The sequence below is a fragment of the Hemicordylus capensis genome, chromosome 3 (assembly GCF_027244095.1).
Source record: "Hemicordylus capensis ecotype Gifberg chromosome 3, rHemCap1.1.pri, whole genome shotgun sequence".
Lineage (NCBI taxonomy): Eukaryota > Metazoa > Chordata > Lepidosauria > Squamata > Cordylidae > Hemicordylus > Hemicordylus capensis.
The window spans coordinates 15,957,816-15,982,588 of NC_069659.1; the positions used below are offsets into that span (position 1 = coordinate 15,957,816).

The 24,773-nt window shown below is 46.4% G+C and overlaps 1 protein-coding gene across 3 annotated transcripts in view; it reads right to left on the reverse strand.

Annotated features, from left to right (window-relative positions):
- The window catches only part of FZD4 (frizzled class receptor 4), an 87,642-nt gene that overhangs the window by 30,781 nt on the left and 32,088 nt on the right, over positions 1–24,773 (reverse strand). The window contains exon 3 of one of the 3 annotated variants that reach the window (XR_008319705.1): positions 17,326–17,469. The exons of the other annotated variants lie outside the window; for them this stretch is intronic. The gene's annotated coding sequence lies outside the window, so the exon portion shown is untranslated. Of the gene's footprint in view, positions 1–17,325; positions 17,470–24,773 lie in introns of those variants that run through there. 3 annotated transcript variants of the gene reach the window in all.

Genomic DNA, 24,773 nt, shown 5'->3' on the forward strand with positions numbered 1-24,773 from the left:
TTAATGATCACCTCCTTCAGCTGAGGGGGCATCACCCCCTGCTTCAGAGAGGCATTCACCAAACCCACCACGCATGGACCCAGTCCCTCCCTAGCAGCCTTCACCAACCATAAAGGGCATGGGTCAAGCACACACATAATTGGCAGCAGACCTCCAAGTAGCCTGTCCACCTCCTCAAGCAACACAGTCTGAAAACGATCCAATAGAACAAGACCAGATGGTGCATTGGCAACATTCATTCATTCATTCATTCATTTAACACATTTGTATAATTCTCAAAACATCCAGTCCTGATGCTGCAAAAACCTTAGCAGCCAAGTCAGAATGGATACGCACCATTTATCTGCAAAATGTAAAACAAATTGGTCACAGTGAGCATATAGCCTGCTACATGCATGGAACCAGAAATCAGTTTAGACAAGCCCATGGTCGTCATGGAGCACATGAAGTCCTGAGCTGCACCAGACAAGGTGGTCTCAGAATGGATGTTAAAGTCCCCCAAGACTAACAACCTCAGAGTCCTCAATGCCATATCTGAGACCACCTCAAGCAGCTCAAGTGGGTAGGTGGTATACCATTGGGGTGTGTACCAACAGAATCCCAACTTTGTCTTGCCATCCCATCACTGCATGCACTCACTCAACCTTGTCAGAATGGGAGATAATGCATCTGGTGGTGGCTGTGGTCTTTGCATTTAAGGACCTGGCACTTAATAGCACCAGCTTCAGACAAGGTGGGCTGACCAGAGGGCATGAAGGCTTTGTTATTACATTGCAACACACACACACACACACACACACACACACACACCCCTTAAATCACATGTCCTCGCTTTAATTCACTTGATCACTGCAGAGATGAAATTATTCAATTACTGACATTTGAGCCAAAAGCCACACATAATTACAGGGTTGTTGACATCTGACATAGTTATAGCTGTTAATAATTAACATTTGGATTGAACAATTTGAAAACAAGGTCACATTTGGCCCATAGCTGTTTCCACAACTCAAACTACACTGGCTTTTAGGAGGAGAATTGCCTGTGGCATGTATTTCATCCAAGTATTTACTTGCATTTCCTCCTCCTCTATACAGCAATTATAGAGCAATCAGTCAAAAACTCTGTCATCATGCTAACAGTTGAACCAAGAAGGTGTCAAAATGCAGGGCAGGGCGGAACTCAACAAGTAACGCAAACCATTTCTTTGGGTAACAAGTGTTAGGGGCACTGATGAAGCAGTATGTTATCTGAGGTGTGTGGCTCAGAGCACCTTGCTGTATCACAAAGGATTCTGGGACAAAGCTGTTGGACTGCACAGCACAGCTGCTGGTGTCATGGACTGAGATCCAGGAACCCCCATTGCGGGATGAGATGGAGGGATGTTGCTTCAGCAGATAGTTAAGGGGATGAGACACTTAATTAAGGGGATGAGATAGAAGACCCTAAAATCTTAGGCAACTCAGTGCTACCATAATCCCTCACACTCAAGTCAATACCCCCATCATGACCAAGGACATACTCAGAGGAGTCCCTTGAGGATCTGCCTGTTCAAGTAAAGGTGTCCCAGGTTTACCAGAGCTGGCACTTACAAAATCAGACAGGGATTTGATCAGCCTCTTTAAACTATAGAAACTTCCCCAAGGAAGGTACAGGGCCAATCCACTTTTTCTGGATAGCAGCCATATAAAATGGCAATCAGCTTGAAGCATCTGCTGGAGCAACATCCTTTTCTTGCTGTTTCCAGCCCTCCTGTTTGGAGCTATCCACGGTTCTGATCCATCCTTACTGGCACGCTTCCCTGGGAATTGTATCCCTTCCAGAACCCTTACCAACATTTGGATCCCTGTCCCAGTAGAAACCCCGGTTAGGCTAATTGAGCCCCTGGTGGCGCAGTGGTAAAACTGCCACCCTGTAACCAGAAGGTTACAAGTTCGATCCTGACCAGGGGCTCAAGGTTGACTCAGCCTTCCATCCTTCCGAGGTCGGTAAAATGAGTACCCAGAATGTTGGGGGCAATATGCTAAATCATTGTAAACCGCTTAGAGAGCTTCGGCTATAGAGCGGTATATAAATGTAAGTGCTATTGCTATTGCTATTGCTATTCACCCCAGTTCAAAACAGGATAGCTTGAAGCTGTGGCAGCAGTAGCAAGAGGAATAACAATATGGTCTTTCCCACCAGAGGGACATTGGAAGGTTGACCCCCTCTTTCTTAGGAAGAAAATTCAAGCAAAAGGAAGACCATCCTGGTCCCAACAACTGATCAGAGAACAAGCAGCTATAGGGAGCTTATTTTCCTCTCTTGCTACCAGTTGCTGTCAGTTACCATGATACTACAGAAGAGAGAAGAACCCTCTGGTTTCTGCCACCAACCAGAAGAACAAGGACTTCTGGGATCTACTAAATGAATACAATGTCTTGGGTAGACCCTGTTGACAAAACCATAATAGCTTCATTACGTATATTATTCCTATTCATTTTTACATCATTCCTGAAGTATTATCATTTCCTTGTTACCAAAAGGGGTCTGAAGCTGAGAGCTGCAGAAGTGGCCTGTAGCCCAGAGGTAAGGCACATGCTTTGCATGGGGAAGGTCCCACATTCAAACCCTGGCACCTCCAGTTTTAAAATAACATAAGGAACTCGGGTAGCAGGGCTGAGAAAGACCCTTACCTGAGATCCTGCCTGTCTAGACAGACCAGTGGTCTGATTCCGTATAAGGCAGATTCGTATGAGATGGCTTAAGAACATAAGAACATAAGAACAGCCCTGCTGGATCAGGCCCAAGGAGGCCCATCGAGTCCAGCATCCCGTTTCGCACAGTGGCCCACCAGATGCTGCTGGAAGCCACAGGCAGGAGTTGAGGGCATGCCCTCTCTCCTGCTCTTACTCCCCCGCAACTGGTACTTTGTCGCCCACTCACCCAGTTTGGAGAGATCCTTTTGGAGCTCTTCACAATCAGTTATGGATTTCATTACCCGAAAGAGTTTGGTATCATCTGCAAATTTGTCCACCTCGCTGCTTACCTATGCCACCTCGGCTTGGCATAGGCAACTCTATAAGTTTGTGGCTGAGTCACCTCTAGCTATTCTTGATGTGCAAATACCCAGAAAATATGTTATTATCTGACTCTGTGAAATGAGTTACTTATAAGACTGCCTTGCTTGCTATGACTGCAGAGATTATTAGGAGTAAGCATATATCTTTCATTAATATCTAGTCCCTGTCATGGTGATCATTTTAGTTTATGTTTCTCAGTTCTTTTGTTCATCATATGGCCTCTTGAATTTACCACTACATGCTGCAGTTATCCATGATAGAGAAAGAGTCTTCCTTCCTTCCTTCCTTCTAACTGAACCAGGGGCTTTCCAGCTAGAGTTGCCATTGGTTTTTTAATTAGCTCCCTTCCTGTGCCTTCAAATGCATCTTAATATACAGTCATAAAGCAAGTGTAGATTCTTCTGGCCTGTAGATCAGTGGTGAGTAAAGCTTCATTTGCTACATGTTTCTATACAAGTTGATGACACTATTCATATGACCCAGTACAACCCAGTACAGCCTCTGTGTAGGTTCAATATGGCTGGGGCGGCACTGTATACGAGGCCCTCCTCTGTGTCATGAACATCAAGCCTGGGTCTGAGAGTCACAGAGGCATGGCAGTCAAGAGAGATTCACAGAGAAGGCAGTCAATAGCCCTGAAACCGACCCCCCAACGCCCTGGGAGAGAACCAGCGTGGCTTCTGCAAAGGTAAATCTTGCCTCACAAACCTTTTGGAGTTCTTTGAGAGTGTCAAAAAGTGTGTGGATCAAGGTGATCCAGTTGACATAGTATACCTGGACTTCCAAAAAGCTTTTGACAAAGTTCCTCATCAAAGACTCCTGAGGAAACTTAGCAGTCATGGGATAAGGGGACAAGTACATGTGTGGATTGCTAACTGGTTGAAAGACAGGAAACAGAGGGTAGGTATACATGGAGAGTTTTCACAATGGAGGGAAGTAAGAAGTGGGGTCCCCCAGGGATCTGTACTGGAACCGGTGCTTTAAAATTTATTCATAAACTAGCTGACCCGTGCGGCCGCCGCCGCCCTGCGGGGGCCGAGTGCGGCCACCGCCGCCTCGCCTCCGCGGCCGGGCCCGGCCAGTCGCGCCGCCCCGCCTCCGCGGCCCGGCCAGTCCCGCCGCCTCGCTTCCGCAGCCGGGCCCGGCCAGGCCAGGCTACCTCTCTCTCTCCTCCCGCCCCCGGCGGGGCAGAGTGCGGTCGCCGCTGCCAGCGGGCCTGGCCGGCCCCAGAGTGCCGCCGCCGATGCCGCGGCCGGCCCCAGAGTGCCGCCATCAGGCCCGCCGCCTTGCCTCCGCGGCCGGGCCCAGCCCGGCCAGTCCCGCCGCCTTGCCTCCGCGGCCCGGCCAGTCCCGCCGCCTCGCTTCCGCGGCCGGGCCCGGCCCCGCCGCCTCGCTGGGCACCGCCGCCTTGCCCCGCCTCGCTGGGCCCGCCGCTCGCTGGGCCCCGCCACCACGGCCTGGCCCGCCACCATCGCTCTGGGCCCGCCGCCTCGCCCCGCCTCATGGCCGGGGCCGCCGCCACCTTGCTGGGCCCACCGCCTCGCTGGGCTCCGCCGCCGCGGCCCTGGGCCCGCCGCCTTGCCTCCGCAGCCGCCCAACAAGCGAATTCTCCTGGGTGTGCTGCCAACCAATCAGGTGCCCCCTGCAGCCCAGCCAATCAGCTGGGCTGCCGGGACGCATTTCTCCTGGGCACACCCAGGAGAATTATATATATAGATGATCTAGAAGCAGGGGTAAGCAGCGAGGTGGCCAAATTTGCAGATGATACCGAACTCTTTCAGGTAGTGAAATCCAAAACGGATTATGAACTGCTCCAAAAGGATCTCTCTAAACTGGGTGAGTGGGCGACAAAGTGGCAAATGCAGTTCAATGTTGGCAAGTGTAAGGTGATGCACATTGGGATGAAAAACCCCAACTTCAAGTATACGTTGATTCGATCTGAGCTGTCGATAACTGACCAGGAGTGGGATCTTGGGGTCATGGTGGACAGCTAGTTGAAAATGTCGACTCAATGTGTGGCAGCTATGGAAAAGGCCAATTCCATGCTAGGGATCATTAAGAAGGGGATGGAAAATAAAACTGCTAATATTCTAATGCCCTTATACAAAACTATGGTGCGGCAACACCTGGAGTACTGCGTACAATTCTGGTCACCGCATCTAAAAAAGGACATTGTAGAACTGGAAAAGGTACAGAAGAGGGCAACCAAGATGATCAGGGGCCTAGAGCACCTTTCTTATGAGGCAAGACTACAACACCTGGGGCTGTTTAGTTTAGAAAAAACGATTGTGGGGAGACATGATAGAGGTCTATAAAATCATGCATGGTGTGGCGAAAGTGCACACAGAGAGAAATTATTCTCCCTCTCCCATAACACTAGAATCAGGGGTCATCCCATGAAATTGATTGCTGGAAAATTTAGGACCAACAAATGGAAGTATTTTTTCACACAATGCATAATCAACTTGTGGTATTCTCTGCCACAAGATGTGGTGACAGCCAGCAACCCTGGATGGCTTTAAAAGGAGTTTGGAAAACTTCTTGGAGGTCTATCAATGGCTACTAGTCGGAGGGCTATAGGCCACCTCCAGCCTCAGAGGCAGAATGCCTCTGAGTACCAGTTGCAGGGGAGTAAGAGCTGGAGAGAGGTCATGCCCTCAACTCCTGCCTGTACGCTTCCAGTGGCATCTGATGGGAGACCCCACTGAAGGGGCAAGTAAAAAAAAAGTTTTAATGTTCACAAACCCAGCCCCCTAAGACCAGACCAAACCGGGGGTGCATTTTGAGGGGGTGCCAGACCAAACTGGCCTGGTCCAGTTCAGACTCAAACCGAACCGGGCCAGCTGGTTCCATGCACACCCCTACATCCCTCCAGGGGTTGCTACTGGAGTCTGCCTTGTGTTTCTTTTTTATTGCCAGTCTGCTAAGCAGCGGCTGGGTCAGGCTGCTTTTTATCCTGCCTTATTAAAGAGAATATAACATTTACAGCGAATAGTACTCCCAGGGAAAATTGGTATAAAATGCACCTGCGCTGGTATATGACTCCAGCAATGATTTCAAAGATGGACAATAACGATCCTTGAGATTGTTGGAAATGTATGGATCAGACAGGCACTTTCTATCATATGACATGTAAAAAAGCTCAAGAATTTTGGAAAACAATACATTCCAAGATGCAGCAAATTTTGCATACAAATAAATAATTTGTATAATTATTTGCATAATAAATAAATAAATAAATAAATAAATAAATAAATAAATAAATAATCCTGCAAAACATTCTGAACTTTATATATGATAACGGTGGCAAGAATCCTTTATGCTTCCTGTTGGAAAACAAATGTGATTCCGACTTTAGATGACTGGCATCTCAAACTTTGGGAATATGCCTCAATGGCCAAAATAACTGCATATATTCAAAATAAATCTGAGGATTTTTTTTTTCCTTTCAAGTGTGGGAACCATTTATTCAATATAAAATATCACAGGGATTGGTACCCCATCCAAGATATGGCTTTTCTTTGTAGAGGAAATTAATACAAACAGCAAGAATATCAATGTTGTTTTAGTTCTGTACTCAATAATGCGCAGAGTGCGGGCGGGGGGGGACGACACGTTGGCTGAAGGAATAAAGGTCGGCGAATATAGACTATATTGAGAATCTTTTTAATTGCTGGGTTTGATTATTCTGTTTCTTTTTTCTTTTCTGTTTCTTATTTCTCTTTGTTTATTTTTTAAAAAACAATAAAATAATAATAATAATAATAATAATAATAATAATGATGATGATGATAATGATAATAAAGAGCTGGATGCAGCTGCTGAGTAGGAGGGAGCCCTCTGGCCCATCGACCACTTAGCAATCACCTCCTCCACCTCCTCCTCCTCCTCCTCCCTTGCTTTTTAACTCACAGACAATTGGAGGATGGAAGCATACGTTGCTCCAGAACTTGGGTAGGCTGCCTCTCCTACCCTAATTCACCCTTCTATCAGAGCAAAGAGGCACCTTCTTAAAGTGGTGATTCTCTTTATTGAGCAGGGGGAGAGCAACTGGCCCTATTCATCCCCAGCACACAGCATCCCTCCAGTGACTGTTTATTCTATCTATCTATCTATCTATCTATCTATCTATCTATCTATCTATCTATCTATCTATCTATCTATCTATCTTATTAATCAAATTTCTACACCGCCCCAAACTTTCGTCTCTGGGCAGTTAACAATAGCATAAAACAAATTAAAATATATACAAAAACTTAAAACAATGTAACAACTTAAAAATCACCCACAAATTAAAACATCATCATCATCATCATTAGACTGTTGCAGGTGTCTGTCTTATAATTCTTTTTTAGATTGTGAGCCCTTTGGAGACAGAGAGCCATTTTATTTATTTATTTTATATCTATGTAAACCGCTTTGGAAACTTTTGTTGAAAAACAGTATATAAAATTTTGTCATCTTCGTATTCATAGAATTAGAATTGTGTTAATCAGCCTGGTACGCTACAAACCAAGCAAGGGTCATTACAAAGGAGCTTTCACTGCCCAGCAAAAAAATTCTCTCAGCCGCACCATTTCGTAGGACTACTTTGATGATACATGAGATCAGCCCACAAACACGTCCCTGAATTCCATGAACACGGATAGCCTAGCAAAGTGATAACTGAACAAATGGGTAGCCGTGGTAAGAGGCCGCATCTGGTCAATCTACAGGCTGATTCACACAGGCCTCTTAATCACACATTTCAGCATGTGTGAAACCAAGGTTTCGGAAACCGCCCAGCCCTTCTTTTAAGGCTTAAAAAAAAGTTTCCGCTTCCAAGAAGGTGACTGGCAAGCAGAAATGGCCGGTGCGGGTGCCGCCAGCTAGGCGTGCTGGTGAGAGGCACCTTTAAGCATGAATTGCTTCCCTCCGCCTCGGCTGCAGCTGCACGCTCCTCAGAGCAGCAGCGTACTCCTTGGCACTCCCTGTGGTAGCGGATCAGCTCCGCCACTCACCTGGCTTCCGCGGAGGCCTCACCCCACCTGTGGCCAGGTGAGTAGCAGAGCTGATCCGCTGCCACAGGGAGTGGCTGGCTGCCGCTTGGGGTGGTTTGCAGCTGCAGCCAGAGTGGAGGTCAGCAATTTGTGCTTCAAGGTGCCTTTCACTGCTCCCTTGGCAGTGCCTGCACTGGCCACTCCTGCTGGCAAGGAACGTCAACGGTAGGAGAGCGCCACGTGATTCTTAATCCACGTTATGTGCTGCATTGGCTGCAAGGTTCCCTTCCCAGAACTGTTCAACCCTCTGATCTCTGGAAGCTAATTGCCTTTCTCGGCTGCTCATGGACCACAATGCTCATGTCTCATTGACTTCTCTCCAAAGTGGAGCTCATGAAAAAATGGCCTAGATGTCATTTGCGGGGGGTCCTTTGTGGTTTGGGCATCAGACGCAGGTAGGCAAAGGTCTCCATGAAAAGTTGCCAGTTGCCAGAATGAATGAACCTTGGGAAGCGAGAGACCCCTCTGTGGCTTCCTGTCTTCCTCATACTGAGAAAGGCCTGTGGATTTGGTCATTTGAAACGACTCCTGTGGGCAACAGACTTTTTTCTAATGATCAGGACTGGCTCCAGGAAATGGAATACAAGAAAAAATGGTCATCGTTTGGTATGCATTTGAAACTATAAAACCTGGAATTTACAATTTGCCTCACAAAATGAGTGTATATCCTGTTGGAAGTGAAGGACTCTGCGCTGGCTCATGCCTCAGTGACAGAGGGGGACAGATTAGTGAGTCAGAGGGCTAGAGGGGTCAAGACATCGGTCATCCCTTCTCTACTGCTCTGACACTATCCCTTTGATATATAGATTGCTACTCTCAGAGACTTCCTGCCTGCCTGCCTCTTCCTCTTCCCTTTCTTCTCCCTTACACATGCTTTTCTCTCCCTGCACCATGTGTGCACAGAGATGTAGAAACCATCCCTCTGCATCCAGCTAGCTAGCTGGATTAGAGATTCTGTCTCTCCACTTTCCTATCTAGAATGGAGTTCTCCAATAAAGACTCCTTATATTGATTTGAAACTATGAACTGGCTCCAGGTTTCTTTTGGCTCTTAGCATACATGCATGCCTGGGCACACTCCGCTGTGTTTTGCCTCTGTGCACTCTGCTGTAATAGAAGGGTATCTCCTACCAGAGAGAATTCCCAACATATACTACACTCAACTGGCTGTCAGTTTTGGGGAAGGAATATAGCTCAGTGGTGGAATCCCTGCTTTGCGTGCAGAAGACCCCAGGTTCAATCCCTAGTGTGTCCAGGTAGGGCTGGCAGTCAGTGGCTTACATACAGTGCAGCATGCCACCCATGTTAGAGTGAGGTGGGCATGCTGGCTCCATGAACGTGGAAAGCCCATTTGCACTGCTAGCAAACTCGCAGGGACTCTGTGCCTCCTAAGGACTTCATCAGCGCTGTAGCAACAATGCAGCAACATTAGGGGTAGAGTGTTGCTACAGCAGTGGCGCAATCCTTAGGAGCCACAGAGGCTCTGCACATTTGCTTGCAGTGTACATGGGCTTTGTATGCTCATGGAGTCAGCAAATGTGGTCATAGGGACATAGGAAGCTGCCATATAGTGAGTCAGACCATTGGTGCATCTAGCTCAGTATTGTCTACACAGACTGGCAGCAGCTTTTCCAAGGTTGCAGGCAGGAGTCTCTCCCAGCCTTATCTGGGGGTGCCAAGGAAGGAACTTGGAACCTTCTGCATGCAAGCATGCAGGTGCTCTTCCCAGAGAGGCCCCCTCCCTTAAGGGGAATATCTCATCGTGCTCACACACCATTCAAATGCAACCAGGGCAGATTCAGCTTAGCAAAGGGGACAATTCATGCTTCCTAGCACAAGACCAACTCTCCTCCCTAGACCAGCTCTCCTCTCCCCCCAGCCCTGCAATTTTGAGCAAATATTGACATTAGGCCTGGGCTTTTAAAAAGGATCAGAGAGCTGCACAATAGTATGTGTATAAAGGATCAGAACTGTACAATAGTATGTGACCGTAATCTGCATGTGCATGCACCATGTGCATCACCTTAGGAACATAGGAACATGGGAAGCTGCCAAATACTGAGTCAGACCATTGGTCTATATAGCTCAGTATTGTCTTCACAGACTGGCAGCGGCTTCTCCAAGGTTGCAGGCAGGAATCTCTCTCAGCCCTATCTTGGAGAAGCCAGGGAGGGAACTTGAAACCTTCTGCTCTTCCCAGAGCGGCTAAATCCCCTGAGGGGAATGTCTTGCAGTGCTCACACATCAAGTCTCCCATTCAGATGCAACAAGGGCAGACCCTGCTTAGCTATGGGGACAATTCATGCTTGCTACCACAAGGCCAGCTCTCCTCTCCATAAAGGAGAGGTGGCACCTTAAGTGGCACAGCAGGGAAATGCTTGAATAACAAGCAGAAGTTTGCCGGTTTGAATCCCCCCTGGTACTATATCGGGTAGCAGCAATATAGCAAGATGCATCATCTCATACTATGCAGGAGGAGGCAAAGGTAAACCCCTCCTTTATCCTATCAAAGAAAACCACAAGGCTCTGTGGGCACCAGGAGTTGAAATCGACTTGACTTGACTTTTACCTTTATGTGCACCTTTACAACACATATCTACACACACATTTTATTGTGTGTGCACACATACCTGGCTGCCTCGAGTCATAGTCCATGCCATTCAGGAGCCTACACAGAGTGGGAGATAATCTTCAGAACTGGGAATGTGACACAGCACTATTGCAAATGGGTGCTCTTTTAATTGGTGAAGACACTGCAGAGAGTAGCTGTCAAGTCTGGGGGAAGCATCTTTGGCAGGAGGAGGAGATATGGGTACACTTGGTAAAGATCTGGGCTCTAGAGGAACCTGGACTCTCCACTTTATTTTTTCTCATTGGCAGTTGCACTTTACATCACCCAACAGAAGGCAACGTTTGCAAGTCTTGAATTCCTGAACTGCACAAATGTTCTTTTGGAATGGTACATTTTGTGTCTGGTTGGCTGCACATTAAAAACAGTCCTCTATTGGGCTCAGCCTTCATCAGAATCAGTAAATCTGCGGAGACAGCTGCTTAGAGTTTCTTCAATTTGACAAGTTTGCATCCTTTAGCTTCCAGCCACACTTGGCTTTAACGCTCAGCACACAAGATCATTAGCAAAGGGGCACTGCAGGCTGTTTACTCAGTCTTGCAACTTTGGGTCAACGGTGCTCAAAAGACCCCTGGAGCATTTATTTTATTTATTTATTTTATTTATTCACCATCTGACTCCAAGGCTCTAGGCAGTGCACAACAGTAAATACAATCAAAACACAATAAAACATATTATTAAAACAACAATGAATTGTTGCAGGATGCCTCTGAGTACCAGTTGCAGGGGAGTAACAGCAGGAGAGAGGGGATGCCCTCAACGTCTGCCTGTGGCTTCCAGCAGCATCTGATGGGCCACTGTGCGAAACAGGATGCTGGACTAGATGAACCTTGTGCCTGATTTAGCGGGGCTGTTCTTACGTTCTTAATTAAAACAATTTAAAACATTCAAAGATTAGTAAAAGCCAGGCTAAAAAAAAAGTGCCTTAAGGGCTCTTCTAAAGGCTGATGAAGACATTAAGCCTCGAATATCTATAAGGATCGCATTCCACAGTCCAGAAGCAACTACAGAGAAGTCCCGCTCCTGAGTCACTGCCAGACACACTGGAAGCATCCAGAGGCAACATGCGGTGGGGATCATGCAGAAGAAAGGGCTCTCCCAGGTAACCCAGTTGTATGCGGTTTAGGGCTTTTAAGGTAATTACCAGCACTCTGTATTTTGCTTGGAAACCTATTGGCAGCCAATGCAATTCTTTTAAAACGGGCATAATATGGTCTCTCCAAGAAACCGAGAGACCAATCTAGCTGCTGCATTTTGAAGCATCTGAAGTTTCCAACTACATACAAAGGCAGCCCCACGTAGAGTGCATTTCAGTAGTCAAGCCTAGAGGTTACTCGAGAGTGTACCACAGTTTTAAGATCATTATCTTCAAGGAACGGTTGCTGCTGTTATATCAACTGAAGTTGAAAGAAAGCGCTCCTGGCCATAGCCTCAACCTGAGAAAGCAGAGTGAGGCCTTGGTCCAGAAGCACTCCCAAGCTACGTACCTATTCTTTCAGGGGAGTTCAACCCCATCCAGAACAGGAAGGTCTATCGTGTCCCTCAAAGTATTACCTTTTACCATGAGTACCTCCATCTTGTTTGGATTCAGTTTCAATTTATTATCCCTCATCCAGTCCACTACTGCCTATAGGCAGGCATTTAGAGGGGTTATGCCATTTCCTGATGATGATGTCATGGAGAAAGGAATTTGGGTATCATCAGTATATTGATAATGCCCTGTTCCAAATCTCCTGATGGTCTCACCCAGCAGTTTCATGTAGATGTTAAAAAGCATCAGAGATAGAATGGAGCCCTGAGGGACACCATACAATAGCTCTCGTTTCAGAGAGCAACGATCTCCTAATGACACCATCTGTAATCTACCTCAGCGATAGGAAAGGAACCACTGCAAAACAGTATCACCTATTCTCAAATCCCTCAAACGATCCAGAAAGATGCAGAAAGGTTCAAAAGAACTAACAGAGTCATGCTCCCTCTGTCCATTCCTTGGTAGATATCATCCATCAGGCCGACCAAGGCCCACCCCATAGCCTGCTCTAAAGCCAGTTTGAAATGGATCTGGATAATCAGTATCTTCCAAAACTGCCTGGAGTTGATCAGCAACCACCTTCTCAATTACGTTGCTCACCCAAGGAAGTTTGGACAGGCCTATAATTATCCATCATTGAGGGCTCTAGGGCAGGCTTCTTAAGCAAAGGTCTTACAATTGCCTCCTTCAAACAAGGGGGCATCCTGCCTCCACACCCCGCAGCAAGGCATTTATGATTAAGGATGTGCGAAACGATTCGGGTACAAAATGATTTGTACCCAAATCTGATTCGGGTGATTTGTAGACAAAACAAACCACCCCTGCCCTCAATTTCCCAGATTCGGGTACAAAACAAATCACCTCAGATTCGGACCCAAAAAACCGGCAAACCTCTGGCCCAAAAAACCGGCAAACCTCTAATCAAGCTGGCGACCTTCGAACCGGCGACCTCTGGCTTGCTAATCAAGTCATTTTCCCCACTGTGCCATTAGGTGGTTGCTTCCATCTTCCTTACTCTCTTCTAAACTCCCTGCTTTCAGTTTTCAGAATTAACCATGGGGTAGCATTACACCTGCACCAAGGGTAACACTAACCATGGTTACAGTTCACCAGGCTTTGCAGCAAGTTCTACACCACCCCGTATCCTGGAATGAAAATATTTTGCAACAGTGTAGCTCTTGCCAGTGCAATTTGGGTGGTGGACCTGTTAGGATGGTCTGCCCAAGATGGCGGCTTGATCCAGTAGGATTCCAAAAAGCCTTGGAGGGTTTTAGTGTTGGTTCTGCCAGTGATTCTGTTGATGCCCTGGTGGGTACCTGGAATAGGGAGCAAAGTAGATACAATTGCTCCCAAGTCTTACCTCCAAACTGTTTCACAGATGGCCCCATGGTATACAGAAGAGTTACAGGAGCTGAAGCAGCAAGGTAGGTGACTGGAACTCAAGTAGAGGAGAACTTGGCTCAAATTTGACAAGGATCACCATAGAGCCCATTTGAAGGCCTACACAGTGGTGGTGTATACAGCAAATAAGCAATTCTGGTCTGCACACATTGTGTCCATGGGTTCATGTTCAGCAGAGTTATCCCAGGTTGTAAGGAGTTTAATTCATGCTCCTTATGTTTTAAATCTGCCCCCGGTGACTATATTCTGCTATAATGCTTTGAATGGGTTCTTTGAAGACAACATATCTTGTATCTGGTCCGACCTGGACTCCACTATTTCTGCAGAGTCTCTTAAGGGGGTGTCCAGCAATCCCTCTTGCAGTGTTATATTGGGTCAGTTTCAATCTGTGACTCCTGAGGATGTGGACAAGCTGCTTGGGATCGTGCGGCCTTCCACTGGATCCTTGCCCAACTTGGCTTTCATCTTGTAGGGAAAGTGTTGGAAGCGGCCTAATTGACATCATTAATACATCACTGAGGGAGGGCATAAAGCCCCCTTGTTTGAAGGAGGCAGTGGTTAGATTTATTATTTATTTATTTATTCAATTTCTATACCGCCCTTCCAAACAATGGCTCAGGGCAGGTTACACAGAGAAATAACAAATAAATAAGATGGATCCCTGTCCCCAAAGGGCTCAGAATCTAAAAAGAAATATAAGATAGACACCAGCAACAGTCACTGGCTGTACTGTGCTGGGGGTGGACAGGGCCAATTACTCTCCCCGTGCTAAATAAAGAGAATCACCACGTTAAAAGGTGCCTCTTTGCCAACTTAGCAGGGGGCAGATCGCTTCTTAAGAAGCCTACCTTGGATTGACTATTGCAAGTGGGCTTTTGGTAAGGCCGAGTCTACTTCAACAGCCCTTCCAGGAATTCAAAAAACCCAAACCAAACCTTAGTAGAGTGGAAAGGCCTATAGGCGTAGGGTGGAGACTATCAACATGCTCTACTATATTAACAAGTAAGTTCTATACTAAAAACAAAAGTTCCAGTTGAAACATTACTTTACAGAAAATCACAAAATAATACTCACAGAGCAAGTCAGGGTAACTAACAATCTGTAGGCTTTTTAACACTGCTCTGTTCTATACAGGATCTCCTTGAGAATCTTTTTCTTTACTTTCTCAGGCTGGCCGGCCAGACTTCTTTGTTCAAGGGATAGCACAGGTCTGGCTCAATGCAGCCTGGCTCCTCCCCCACTTTCAGTGATTTCAGCTCAAAGTCCTGGCTTGCTGGCTGGGCAACTCCAGCAGTCTCCATCAGGCACCAGTTCTCTGCTTCCTTAGTTCTCTCCCAGGTTTGTTTCTTTGGCCAGCTTTTCTTTCCAGGTTTCTCTCTTCAGTAGCCTTTTGCCAGCTCTTCTTCTGCAGACTCTCTCAGCTGGACTCAGCTGGACTCCAGCTCTTTTTAGCAGACAGCTCCAGACTGAACTTCTCCAATTCCACTGCACTTGATCCCTCTCAAACTTCCCCAATATATACACTTCTTCCATTACATCAGTTACTTAGTTCAACCAATCAGAAATCAACAAAATGTTCCCTCAATAATTTAAAATCATTTTTTCTTCCAAAGCCCAACTGAGAGATTTGCCAAAACCAAAAGTGAAACAAGAAAAACACAACTGAACTTTTACCCTATACAGAGACCAACTATAATACAGAACACTTTTACAAGGGAGAAGTGGCCCACCAGATGGAAAGGAGAGCTGGTCTTGTGGTGGCAAGCATGACTTATCTCCTTAGCTCAGCAGGGTCCACCCTGGTTGCATATGAATGGGAGACTTGATGTGTGAGCACTGTAAGATCTTCCCCTCATGGGATTTAGCTCCTCTGAGAAGAGCATCTAGGTTCCAAGTTCAGCAACTCCAAGATAGGGCTGTGAGAGATTCCTATCTGCAACCTCAGAGAAGCCGCTGCCAGTCTGGGTTGACAATACTGAGCAAGATGGACCAATGGTCTGACTCAGTATATGGCAGCTTCCTATGTTCCTAAGGGGTCTGTAAGCACAAACATCAATGCAGGTTTATAATTCATTTAAGTGGGCTTATCTACAAAAAAACAACCACCTTAGGCCTCATTGCTTCACAGATGCACTGAGCACCTTGAGGGAGGGAGAGTGGGATACAAATGTGACAGATAAATAAGAGACACACCCACATGCTATTTACATGCCGTCTAGCAGTGGGCATTTCATTTGGGGTGCCTGTTTAAAGGAAAGAGACAGCGTGGTGTAGTGGTTAGAGAGTTGGACTAGGACTGAGGACACCCAGGTTCACATCCCCATTCAGCCATGAAACTCACTAAGGCTGTTCTCCCACATAGCTTAACCCAGGCTAGGGCAGCCTAGCTTGGGTTAGGGTGCATGTGTGAAGCGCCAGGATCCATGTGGATCCTGGCACTCCTGCCCAGCCTAACCTTACTTTTAAATCTGGCTCTTAGCCAGGGTTAAGGGCATAAGGGTGCCCTTAACCCAGCTCCTGGAATCACATACATAGGCAGGCACCTAGAGCGCCCATCTCACGGAGATTTCCCCAGATGCACTGTGTTCATCACGTGGTGCATTGTGGGATACGTGGAGGCCAGGACAATGCATCCCGGCCTCCAGAGATCCATGCTGCATGCAGCCGCACGGATCATGTGGAAGCGCAGTCTGCTCACACAGGGGGATTTTGCATAGCCTTCCCCCCACCCGCCCTCCGCATTGGCCATCTGGATACCCTTGCTGGGTGGCCCTGGGCCAGTCCCTGATCTCTCAATATAACTTACGACACAGGGTTGTGCTGTGAGGATAAACATAACCAGGATCTCTGGGCTCCTTGGAGGGGCAGCAGGATAAATTAGTTAATCTAAAATGCCCCATTCTTTCTGGCAGATGTTAAGTTTAAAGAGGATGAGGGAGGGAGCTTGTTTATTCACTACCAGTTTCGTTCCAGGCTGAATCCAAGCATTGGTATTCACTTGTAAAACTCTTCAGAGTCCAGGGCCAGGAGACTTGAGAGAGCCTCTTCTCTTCCTTATGTTCCTTCCTGCTCTTCATGATCTGGGGACAAAAGCCTCCTTCATCTATCAAGCTGGTGGCCACCACTGGACTGTGTTTATCCACTGAGAGGAGAGCTAGTCTTGTGATAGCAAGCATGACTTGTCCCCTTATAGCTAAGCAGGGTCCACCCTGGCTATATATGAATGGGAGACTAGAAGTGTGAGCACTGTAAGATATTCCCCTATGGGGACAGAGCTGTTCTGGGAAGAGCAGAGGTTCCAAGTGCCCTCCCTGGCAGCATCTCCAAGATAGGGCTGAGAGAGACTCTTGCCTGTAACCTTGGAGAAGCTGCTGCCAGTCTATGAAGACAATACTGAGCTAGATAGATCAATGGTCTGACTCGGTATATGACAGCTACCTATGTTCTTATGTTCCTATTTCTCATCTCTAGGGGTATACACCTTGTCAGAAATCAGTGATGGAACCAACCACCCCGCGGGCTCATGTACTATTAGGCAAGCCTTTGATGACAAAGATCTTTTATTAAGCAGCTCTTTGTTTTGTTTTTTAATCTGTCCCTGTTATAATGTTGTTGTCTTTATTGTACTGGGATTTTATTTCTCTTTTCATAGGTGCTTTCCAGATTGGACACTACAACAGTGTCACTAGGTATCCATTAATTGTGCTTCCATATTGCCTGTGTATCAACATCGCCGTCCCTGTGCTGTCAGCAAGGTGCAGTTCACACTTCCGATGCCTTCTTTCAGATTTACTGCTGTGTTGCAGTCCTACAACATTGTAAACAAACAAACAAACAAACAAAAAACCAGCTTCCTTTTCCCGTTGTAGGATGGTTCGTGGAAGCTAGAAAAGACTGCTCCCCCTTCTGGTGGCTTTGGGCAACATCCTTTATTTACCGTTTCAATACGATTCTGCCAAGCCGAAGTAAGCTATGGCTGTATTACCATGTAATCTGGAAAGGGCCATGGTAAAGGGTTTTGAGAATAATTGTAGAAGAGTGCTCTATAAATTTGCCAAATAAATACATGCATGTTTATACAGTATAATAGATTGATAACCCATCTTTCTGTGCAGTGCTTCCAGGGCTCAGCTGTATGGATAGACAGACGCAGCTGATTCTAGGTAAAATAGTGACTATAAACATTAGCTGCATCAATTTATGAGTCCAATTTTTAAATAAAAATAACACTGCATCAATATAAGTTAAATTAGGAGTCCCAGTCTAAATATGAAATTGCATAGTAATAGAAGCAACTTATCTGGTAGCCTCATTGAATACCAAATTCAGCAGCTTTTTGAATTAGTATATTTGCTGCTCCAGTTTGCACAATCTCCAGCTATTAAGTTTTAATCATAACTTAACAATTTACATAGCTTGGGAGTGTTCCTGGACCCAAAGCTCTCCCTGCTGTCTCAGGTTGAGGCAGTGGCCAGGAGCGCTTTTTATCAGCTTCAACTGATACATCCATTTCTAGAGGTGAATGACCTTAAAACAGTGCTATATATGCTGATAACCTCCAGACTTGACTACTGTAATGCATTCTACATGGGGCTGCCTTTGTACATCGTCCAGAAACAACAATTGGTACAGAATGCAGCAGCCAGATTGGGCTCTGGGACAACACGAAGGGACCATATAACACCAGTTTTGAAAGAACTGCACTGGTTGCCGATATGTTTCTGGGTGAAATACAAAGTGCTGGTTATTACCTATAAAGCCCTTAATGGCTTGGGCCCAGGCTATTTAAGAGAGTGCCTCATTGTCATGAACAGGAAGCCCTGCAGCAAAGGGAGAGACCACCTGCTTCCCAGACAACCCCAGAGTGAGAGACTGGTGTTGGCTGTCTTCTGCTGCTGCTGCTGTTGTTGAGTACCTGCCTGCAGGAGAGGGAGAGGGTGAGACCATCTGCCAGCCCCCTGCCTGTCCTGTGGGATTGTGGCCTCTGGCAGTGGCTGCTTTGCAGGACTGGGACCCTGGAGTGACTCAGCAGTCCCCGCTTTCCACCTGACCAGGGAGGCCATCTCTGGCCCTATAAGGGACGCTGCCTGTGGCAGTGGGCCCACCACTGAAGGGGTCGCCACCAAAGGGGCGACACCAAAGGGGGTCATCAAGGGTGAGGGCCAGGTCTCTTCATCCATTTACTAATTGGGCTTCTGTTTTAATTTGTCTTGGGTGAGGCTCTTTTATAATGTGTCTGGGCTTACTTGGAGATGGGGAGACAGGGGGCGTGTCAACTGACTGTGGGGCAGCTATTACTGTGGTGGTGGGGAACAGAAGTAGCAGCATTGGCAGGTCAGCGGGCCGTACAAGGGAAGGGGTCATAGAAATTTAACAGCTGTTTCCCCTTCCGACTGTCCTGCCAGCTCTTTGACCTTGGGGAGCAGTGCCGACCACTCTTGGAATCTCACCTTGCTCCTCTATAATGCCAGGTTGGTCCAGAACAAATCAGAAACCATCTATGATTTGATTCTGGATGAAGGAGCCAACCTGGTCTGTATTACAGAGACCTGGCTGGGAGAGGCTGGTGTGGTCCCAGCTCCTCCCTCCAGGGTACTCTGTTGAGGAGCAGGTGGGGGACTGGGGGTGGGGAGGTGGAGTGGCTGTGGTCTATAAGAATAATATCTCCCTTACCAGGATCCCTGTTGGAGTGTCAGACCATATCGAATGTGTGTACTTACCTTTGGGGACCAGGGATAGACTGGGGCTTCTGTTGGTGTACCGATCTCCCCGCTGCTCAACAGAGTCCCTAACTGAGCTGGTGGACTTGGTCTCGGGTTTGGTGTTGGAGTCCCCTAGGCTTGTGGAGCTGGGGGACTTCAATGTTCATTTCGGGCCCATTTTGTCCAGGGCAGCTCAGGAGTTCATAGCGGCCATGACAACTATGGGCCTATCTCAAGTGGTCTCGGGACCGACGCACATTGCAAGTCACATGCTTGATTTGGTCTTTCACTCTGATCAGGGTGGTGTTCCGTGGGTGGGGACTCCTCTGATTTCCCCATTGTCATGGACGGACCACCATCTGGTTAAGGTTGGACTCACAGTCACACACACCCTTCGCAGGGGTGAGGGACCTATTAGGATGGTCCACCCAAGAAGGTTATTGGACCTCTCGGCGGCTTTCAATACTATCGACCATATTGGATTTCAAGAAGCCTTGGAGGGATTTAGTGTCGGCTCTGCTGGAGATCCTGTTGATGCCCTGGTGGAGAACTGGAACAGCAAACTCATCGGGGCAGTAGACATGATAGCTCCTAATCGTCCTCTCCGACCCGCTTCAAAATTGGCCCTGTGGTATACAGAAGAACTAAGGGGGCTGAAGCGGCAAGGTAGACGACTGGAGCACAGGTGGAGAAAAACTCGGCTTGAATCCAACAGAATGCAACATAGAGCTCATCTGAAGATCTATGCTCAGGCAATACGTGCGGCAAATAAGCTATTCTTTTCTGACCGTATTGCATCTGCAAGTTCACGTCCAGCGGAGTTGTCCAGGGTTGTGAGAGGGCTAGTATGTGCCCCTCCTCCCTTGAATCAGAATCTGGAACCATCGATTACCCGCTGTGATGTGTTTAATGAATTCTTTGTGGGGAAAATCTCTTTTATTCGGGCCAACTTAGATTCTGTCTCCACAATTACTTCAGTGTCTGATGTGGAGGTGTCCAGCGACTCCTCTTATGCAGTTAGGTTGGATCAGTTCCAGTTTGTGACTCCTGAGGATGTGGACAAGCTGATTGGAACGGTGCGCCCCACCACCTGTCCTCTTGACCCTTGCCCGACATGGCTTATACTATCTGGCAGGGTGGTTGTTGTAGAAGGCCTGGTAGAGATTATAAATGCGTCTCTGAGGGAAGGTAGGATGCCTCCTAGTCTTAAGAGGCAATTATTAGACCACTTCTGAAGAAGCCTACCTTGGATCCCTCAGAGCTGAGTAACTACAAGCCTGTCTCCAACCTTCCGTGGCTGGACAAGGTAATTGAGAGGGTGGTGGCCTCCCAGCTCCAGACAGTCTTGGAGGAAATGGATTATCTAGACACATTTCAAACTGCCTTCCAGGCTGGCTATGGGGAAGGGACTGCCTTGGTTGGCCTGATGGATGATCTCCAACTGGCAATTGACAGAGGATGTGTGACTCTGTTGGTCCTTTTGGACCTCTCGGCGGCTTTCAATACTATCGACCAAAGTATCCTTCTGGAGCACCTGAGGGGGTTGGGGGTGAGAGGTACTGCTCTGCAGTGGTTCCGCTCCTACCTCTCGGGCAGGTTCCAGATGGTGTCCCTTGGAGACTGTTCTTCAAAATCTGAACTTTTGTATGGTGTCCCTCAGGGCTCCGTATTGTCTCCGATGTTGTTTAACATCTACATGAAACCCCTGGGAGAGATCATCAGGAGATTTGGTGCAGAGTGTTACCAGTATGCTGATGGCACCCAAATCTATTTCTCTGTGACAGCATCATCGGAAGAGGGCATACCCTCCCTAAATGCCTGCCTGGAGTCGGTAATGGGCTGGATGAGGGATAACAAACAAACTGAATCTAGATAAGACGGAGGTACTCATTGTGTGGGGTCGAAACTCTGGAGACGATTTTGATCTGCCTGTTCTGGATGGGGTCACACTTCCCCAGAAGGAACAGGTATGCAGTTTGGGGGTGCTTCTGGATCCGAGTCTCTCCCTGGTGTCCCAGGTTGAGGCAGTGGCCAGAGGTGCCTTCTATCAGCTCCGGCTGATACTTCAGCTGCGTCCATTTCTTGAGATAGATGACCTCAAAACAGTGGTACATCTGCTGGTAACCTCCAGACTGGATTACTGTAATGCGCTCTATGTGGGGCTGCCCTTGTATGTAGTCCGGAAACTACAGTTGGTTCAGAATGCGGCAGCCAGGCTGGTCTCTGGGTCATCCAGGAGAGACCATATTACTCCTGTATTGAAGGAGTTACACTGGCTGCCGATATGTTTCCGGGCAAAATACAAGGTTTTAGTCATAACCTATAAAGCTCTAAATAGCTTGGGCCCTGGGTATTTAAGAGAATGTCTTCTTTGTTATGAACCCCACCGCCCATTGAGATCATCAGGAGAGGTCCGTCTGCATTTGCCACCGTCCGGCTCATCTGGTGGCTACTCAGGGATGGGCCTTCTCTGTTGCTGCCCCGAGGCTTTGGAGTGCACTCCCTAGTGAAATAAGAGCCTCCCCATCTCTGACAAATTTTTAAAGGTCCTTAAAAACACATCTGTTCACCCAGGCTTTTAACTGATACTGTTTTGATTGTTTTTAATATTGTTTTAAAAAAATTTAAATTGTGTTTTAAATTTCTTTTTTGTTTTTATCTGTTGTGAACCGCCCAGAGACATAAGTTCTGGGCAGTATAGAATTGTGTGAAATAAATACATAAATAATAAAACCCTGCCGCCTTTTACAGTCTTCTGGAGAAGTCCAGTTACGGTTGCCACCAGCTCCTCTGGTGGCAACTCAGGCATGGGCTTTCTCTGTGGCTGCCCCAGGGCTTTGGAATATGCTCCCCGCTGAACTAAGAGCATCTCCTTCTCTGTCTGTTTTCAGGAAGGCCCTCAAGATTCTCCTGTTCTTGCAAACTTGTAATTAGAATTGATTTTAATAATTCTAATAATGTTTTATATTGTTTTTATTGTGTTGTAATATTAAAATTTCTACACTGCCTAGAGATGTACATATCAGGTGGTATAAAAGTATGATAAATAAATATAAACAAACAAACAAACAAATGATGGTGTTCTACCAGTAGATAGATTCACAGAGTTCAATACTGAGTTTTCAATTGCGTCAATTAATTGCATTGTATTTTGACATATGTCAATACAAGGAGTTAATAGGGCTGAACTTTCACAAGTATCTGCAATTTTAGAATATAAATATTTGTTTTAAAATCCGTTGGTATTTTTAATTAGAAAAAGATAAATTGATCTTGTGTTCAAAAACCAGAATACATTTTTCGACTCATTTTGCAGGAGGATCCTTGCTTCTGCTAAATAATAGCGACATCTGCTGGACATATATAATTGTGAAATGATTTCAGGCTTCAGAGGGTAACTTGAAGGCATACGATTGAGGACCAAATTATATGTTACACGTAGCTGCATGTAACTTTGCCCTGATATTAAATTTTTAATTAAAAGCAACCACTGGAGTTTGTAATCTTGAGCAGTGGTCTGGTGGGTGGAGAATGCTGCTTAACCCTTACTCCTGGTAAACAGAAAGAGCCCCCCCCCAAACAGATCTCTCTCTGTGTGTGTATATATATATATAAATCTAAATCAGAATGCACAATATTCTCATTTTGTAAAAGATAGGCACCATATGGTCATAAAAGTAATCTGAATAAAACCAGTATCAACCCAGACAGATAGATACACACACACACACACCATGGAGAGTTTGTTTTGTTAATGAGACAATTAACAATGAGACAATTAACAAAATAAATTCTCCATGGTACAGAAAAAAGCCATCAAAACAAAATATATATAGAAGGATCTATATAAATATATACTGAGAAGTCCCAAAGGGAATGCTCCAATGGGAGTCCTAAGCTTCAAGGGAGTAACACTTCTGTACCTGAGGTGTGGGAGAAACAGTTCCACAAGTAGCTTGTACTCCCATGATACAGTGCAGCACAAGGAGTTATTTTAGCAGTCTCATGTCCTGAGCCAGACGTGTTTCCATCGATGCACAGTCTTCATCAGTGGCATTAACTGTGATGGATCATGCTCCTTGCATTCCCATGCGGTTGTTTAAAAATGCAGCATGTAATCTACTTCAGAACAGCTCTGTTGCTGTGAATATCCTTGCTCAGTGCTTATTGGGACCCTACAAGATTTTGAATAGCTGCAGTAATCCTGATTCCTTACTTCATTTCCCATGTGCTTTCCACTCGGACTGTGCATAGGCTGAATTCACAGTCTGAACCTGTTCTTGATAATGATCCAGCCCATTCTTATATCATGCAAATGATGGAGGGATTGTCTGGATCACTAATAATAGCTAATAATAGATGGAGCTAATAATAGCTAAAGTTACAGGGCATGGCCATTTTTCCTCCTGTGATGCACCTTGAAAAGGATGCAACATAATGACATTGTTTCTTTTCCTGGTGCATGATAGGGCAAGACCAACAGAGAAAGGGTGGCAATTTGAAATGCCACCACAACTGCCCAGAAGACAGCCAATTCCTTTACAAAAGTCAGATCTTCATTAAAAGGTAAGCCTCTCACCCTCCAATGCTGTTAGATACAATACCAATACAATTCAGTATTGCATCGAATCATCCGCTGGTATCCAAGACATCTTTCATTGAAATAATTTTCCAGTAGGGCTTTCATTGCTTCGGAAAGTAGGACTTTATTATCAGTCCAATGCAATGCACAGCCCTACTTTCCGCCCACAGCTGCTTTTATCCTTGGGGGCAGGGGAGAGAACTAAGTAGCTTGTGGTGGCGATTTTGAGATAGGAAAGGATGAAGCAGTCCTTTCCACCTGCTGCTCCTCCATTCCTGACTGCAGCCTCCTACAACTGGAGGAGGAGGAGGAGGAGGAGGAGGAGGAGGAAGAAGAAGAAGAAGAAGAAGAAGAAGAAGAAGAAGAAGAAGAAGAAGAAGAAGAAGAAGAAGAAGACTGTTTCATAAAGCAACTGTGGGACAAAAGAAATGTGTGTGTGCGCTCCATGGGGAGTGAAGTCTCTCCCAAACCATTTTCATCTCTCTCAAAGGTTATTTTCTGTCTCAGCCAAAAGCTCTTTGCTGCCCATCTGGAATCAGGTGGATAATTTATACAAGAAGTCTGAGAGCCTATGTGAACAATTGGATAAATTGTGCTTCAGGTGCATTAGGACAGATTTTCTGCTCCTCTGTACAGAATAGATAAATGTTAAAAAACCGGCCAGTTTAGTGTCCTATACAGATGTATGTTTTAGTGTCCAGGTGTCTATATGCGTATGTACGTGTGGGGTGTGTGTGGAGCTGGACTTGTGCTAGCAAGCATGACTTGTCCCCTTAGCTAAGCAGGGTCTGCCCTGGTTGCACATGAAAGGGAGACTTGATGTGTGAG